Source organism: Nelumbo nucifera, chromosome 4, assembly GCF_055504915.1.
Source record: "Nelumbo nucifera cultivar China Antique chromosome 4, China Antique-T2T, whole genome shotgun sequence".
Classification (NCBI taxonomy): Eukaryota; Viridiplantae; Streptophyta; class Magnoliopsida; order Proteales; family Nelumbonaceae; genus Nelumbo; species Nelumbo nucifera.
In genome coordinates this window covers 90,398,495-90,403,341 of record NC_142652.1, presented here as the reverse complement: position 1 = coordinate 90,403,341, position 4,847 = coordinate 90,398,495, and the positions used below count along the sequence as shown (strand labels likewise).

The window sequence follows — 4,847 nt, the reverse complement described above, 5'->3', positions numbered from 1 at the left end:
ACCGGTTCAGGGGATGGAGGAGCCCTAAACCGACCCCCCTGAACCGGTTTCAGAAAAAAAAAACTAAAAAAACAATATTAATTTGCCCAATACACCCACACCGACGTATCGATATTTTGAACCTTGCCCCTAACTTCAACTGTTATCAAACAAACCCTTGGTAAAATGAATAGTTTTTTTTTTTTTCTTTTACTTTTTCTTTTGAGGGGTAAAAATGGGATGCAAAGCTACTGATGTTCAAGAACTTTCAATAGTTAAAGTTTTGCTTTAGGTAGGCAAACACCCTCGTTGTTTGCCCCATTTAAGTAGGCTTGTAAATGGTTCAGCATAAATTTTATTAAGCAATAATCGGTTTGAATTGGATTTCAAGATATGATCATATGACCCGGCCCTTAAGCCAATCGGATTATTTAGATATTTGCCTTGAGCCTTGGTCCGTCAGGCTCTATTTGCAGCAGTGCAAAGTAAAATTGCACCGATGTGAATGCATGGGAGTTCAAATAAGTTTAGTATAAATTCTGGTTTACTTTATGATAGAAGTAAAACCCACCTTATATGTAAAAGAGCATAGATAGGAGAGTTATTTGTTTGGGAGTGAAATAGGAACCAAGATTATATGGTCCCCTACTTTGTAAGAGAGAGAATCGAAATAGGAGAAAGTAGGGAGTGGGAAAATGGTAGGTTATATCCGGAACTAAATGGAACTGATCGTGAACTGACATTTGAACCGACCTTATCCAATTTGTTACTCAGTAGGGTTTAATTCCAAATTCTTGAAACTGACTCCATCAAGTCAATTACAGGAGCCTATGCCCCCCCCTCCGGGGTCTAATGGTATAAATATATGCAAATTTATATTCCATATTTTATATATTTGTTGGACATTGAATCAAATTTAGATTTATCAATTTTTGTTGAATCTGATTTGGATATACCCTTATCCAAATTTGAATCGATTCGCTTGTAGCCTTATATTTAAGTTTACATCAGCTGCAACTGATGAGGGCGGATTTGTCCCTCCAATGATATTGTGACACAACTAGGTGACACCTGGAACCACTTAGGCAACAACTTGCCTAAGTTGATGGTGTCCCACCTGGCGGCCTAGCCCAGGTGTGACCTGACGGCCTAACCCTAGCGCGACCTAGCGGTCTGGCCCAGGCGCGAATTGGCGGCCTGACCCTGGCGTGAGTTGAAAGCCTGGCCCAGGCGCCGAACTAGCAGCCTGGCATAGGCGCCGACCTGGCGGCTTGGCACAGGCGCCGACCTTGCTACTTAGCACAGGCGCTGACCTGGCGACCTGGCACAGGCGCCGACCTGGCGGCCTAGCACAGGCGCCGACCTGGCAGCCTAGCATAGGCGCCAACGTACCGACCTAGCACAGGCGCTGACTTGACGACCTACGAGATGTGCTCGCCGACAAATTTGGCATGCATATCCCAACACTCCCACGATCCTTGGAAGTTGGCCCACGTACCGAACGATCCAGAGGGTGGTCAACGTGCATGGCGGTTGCCTCCAGGAATCTCGGACCACTTAGGTGACCTCTCGGAAATCTCGGATATGGTGCGTGAAGCCCACGCCAAACAATGCCTATATAAAGGCACCAACCCCAATGACATGAGGGGGGCGAGTAAGCATATTCTAGCTCTCATACTTTGTGATTTTTAGCTCGCAGTCTACTATGAGAGTATTGACTTAAGCATCGGAGCGACCTCGCCGGGTTAGCCACCCCGAGTCCTCTGACATTGATTCCTTGCAGGTCTCTAAAGAACTACGAAGCTCAACAATCAATCCACCTCGCCACCAGGCAGCTTGGCCCTCTAGTCAGCTCGGCAACTAATAGGCAGCTCGACCATCTGATCAGCTCGGCACCTAATAGGCAGCTTAACACTCTGGCCAGCTTGTCACCTAACCTGCCTAGCTCGGCCCAGTCAGCTCGTCACCTAACCTGCCTAGCTCGGCCCAGTCAGCTCGGCACCTAACCTACCCAGCTCGGCCTAGTTAACTCGGCACCTAATCTGCCCCCAGCTCGGCCTAGTCAACTCAACATCCAGGTCCTCATCCAGCAAAAGTTCACTTCGGCCTCTGAGTCATCGACCACTTGGAAATAGACCAAATGACAAGGTACTTAGCACAAAAAATTGATACATAACAAAAAATTGATTCATCAACCATCATTGCACAAATTATTGAGTTCATCCAATATAATACGGACAATCCCCATATATCTGAAATTTAAAACGCCTGGGTGATCTCTCCTTCTTGTGTGGACTTCTACCTTGTCCATGCTTTATTGTTGCAGTGATTAGTATTTCTTCTCTTTTTTATTTGTTTTTGTTTTTAGTCTAAGATTAAATATCATATATTATCCACAACATAAATGTTTTTGTTTTCATTTGTTTTGAACGGCCACATCTGCAAAAAATTAAAAATATGCGTTTGAATTCTGTTTTTATTTCTTAAGGCTATGTTTGGTTTGAAGGAAAAAAAAAAAGAAAGGTAAGAAAACTTATACAAGATTTATAAAAGTTTTCTTACCTTTTCCTACTTTTTCCTTCAAACCAAATACAGCCTAAGGGAAAAAACAAATTGGTTTTATTATTAGCAACCATCAAATTAATGGTTTTTAAAACAAAAACAAATTCTGTAGGGTAAAAAGTTTATGATTCATGGAACAGGACATGAAATAACCTGATGAAAACATGGATTTTTAAACCAGAAATTCAAGAACATATTTTTTGTATTTTTATTTTGAGAAACAATCTGCTTTCAAACTAGATGGTAATCTATGATATGAATAATACCAAAAGAGTTTTGACCAATTAAAGTAGTCCTGTGAATTTTGATGAATATCTCCCAATTGATCTATGATATCGGTTGATTGACTATAATTTTTTTTGGTATGAATATTCCCTGATTGGTTGAACCCTTTAATTTAATTTTAGAATAACAACAAGAAAAACAATTCACGTTGTAGAATGTCCCTGAAGTAAGAAGAAGAAAAACTAAAGAAAGAGAATACTTTTTGGGATCGTGAGTAGTGATCAGGGAGTATGCGATTGTGATTGGTTTACCATTGTTCGATTAATTAATATAATAAAAGGGTAGCTAGGGAAGAATCATACTATCAAAAGCCAAGGAACATGCATCATCGTTATGGTAGCTTAAGGGTTCATGTAAATAATCAATCAATCAAGTTGGTATCCCATCTTTTCCATGAAATTAAAAACCATATCTCACCTGTCCGAATATGACAAAGTAACAAAAACCTCAAGAACCCTCTTGTTTAGGCAGTTGAAAGGAACTAACACAACTACCCCAACTGCCCAACGTTAACACACATGCAAGCACATAGAATAAAAGATTGTTTTGGGGATTAGTTAGGTGGGAATTAACACTATTACAAGAAGGCCATGGCCATCCTTCTATGAAAAATCAGAGAAACTATGTGAATGAGTGCATATTAAAATATGTCTTAATTTGTTTCTGTGATGATTCTGTGTGTGTTTGCTTTATATATTATGTACATGATAGGAAAGCTTCTCATTAATTGTTCCTTTAGCCTCTTCTCTCTCTCTCTCTATGGGCCTATTATAAGGCCTCGTTTGGATGGCAAGGATGGTGTATGCAACTCCACCAGGATCGACCACAGGACGTGCACATCTTCATAAGGGCATGACTTGACGTCTTCATACAGGATGTATATCCCTCTTCCTGCAAATCACCAAATAAATTAAAAACCACCCTTAAATGGTTAGATGTATAGACAATATAATTGGAGTAGCTTCTGGTTATTAGATGAAACTACTTCATTTCTTTAACTCGTGAAACTATTGATGATCTCCCCCCAGTTATACAGTGAGTGAGGGAACATGCAAAGAAGGGATGAAAATTGGAGATGCACCAATGAAAACAATGCTATGGATACAGCACTTACAACAACAATTACAGGAAGAGCATGAGTACTCAAAGCTGGGTTTTGATTAAAAGCTCTTAATTCAATGAGGCAACAATGAAGACACAGAGTCATCACTTCAGTTATTTGAATGCGAAGCCTTTTTCATGAAAACCATGGACAGAGAATAGAAGAAAAGAAAACTAGGACAGAAAAGAAGCACTCAGAGAGCTCAGATTAATGGCATACGATTCCTACTAGCTATTAGAAGGAGAGAAAATGGTATCATTTGAAAAAAGGAAAGTAAAAACACTGCAATTGCAGAGATGAACATATGATGAACAAAAAAAAAGAAGATTAAATGGGTGTGAAGGACGTTACTCTTTTCTTGAGGCGAGTGTAGACGATCCCAGAGCTTCTTCAATGGGGAGATGAGGGATTGCAGCCACCCCATTTGGAGAAGTGGGTGTGGCACATGTTAGGTGAAACAATGGAAGGAAGCAGAGAGGAGTTAAGAGGGCAAAAACTGTTGGTTTGCTTAGACAAGGGTGAAGTCTAGATGACTGTTCCTAACACAAATTCATTCCCTTGCAGGCCAATCGTGCAGCAAACATTTGTCTCTTGGTGCGACGTCTCTGTCATACCTTTTTCCCTTGTGGGAGAAGTAGGCAAAACCCTACCTGAGTCTCTTATACACTTGTATTCTTCCCCTACAACATTCCTTCTGTTTCAAGCCACATGGGTTTCTTTATTACTATTCTTTCATTGAAACCCATCCATTCCTAGGTTCCTTCTTCACCTTTTTTGTCCACCTCTTGGCTCTTGTGTGTCAAGTAAACAGGCCAGAAGAGTCTCTTGCAAGGACTCTCTGATCTCGTAGAATCTATATATCCTTCATGTTTTGCATTGTGGGTGTGATGGGAGTGGTACCACCAAATTTGGGTTTGGT

The 4,847-nt window shown here is 40.8% G+C and overlaps 1 long non-coding RNA gene across 1 annotated transcript; it reads right to left on the bottom strand.

The window, feature by feature from the left end:
• Positions 1-3,355: 3,355 nt before the first annotated feature.
• Positions 3,356-4,432, bottom strand: LOC104611841 (uncharacterized). The gene is made up of 2 exons (XR_737724.3): positions 4,280-4,432; positions 3,356-3,717 (listed from the first exon to the last, which is right to left on the bottom strand). It is a non-coding gene; the product is annotated as an uncharacterized LOC104611841 (long non-coding RNA).
• Between the last annotated feature and the right edge of the window lie 415 nt (positions 4,433-4,847).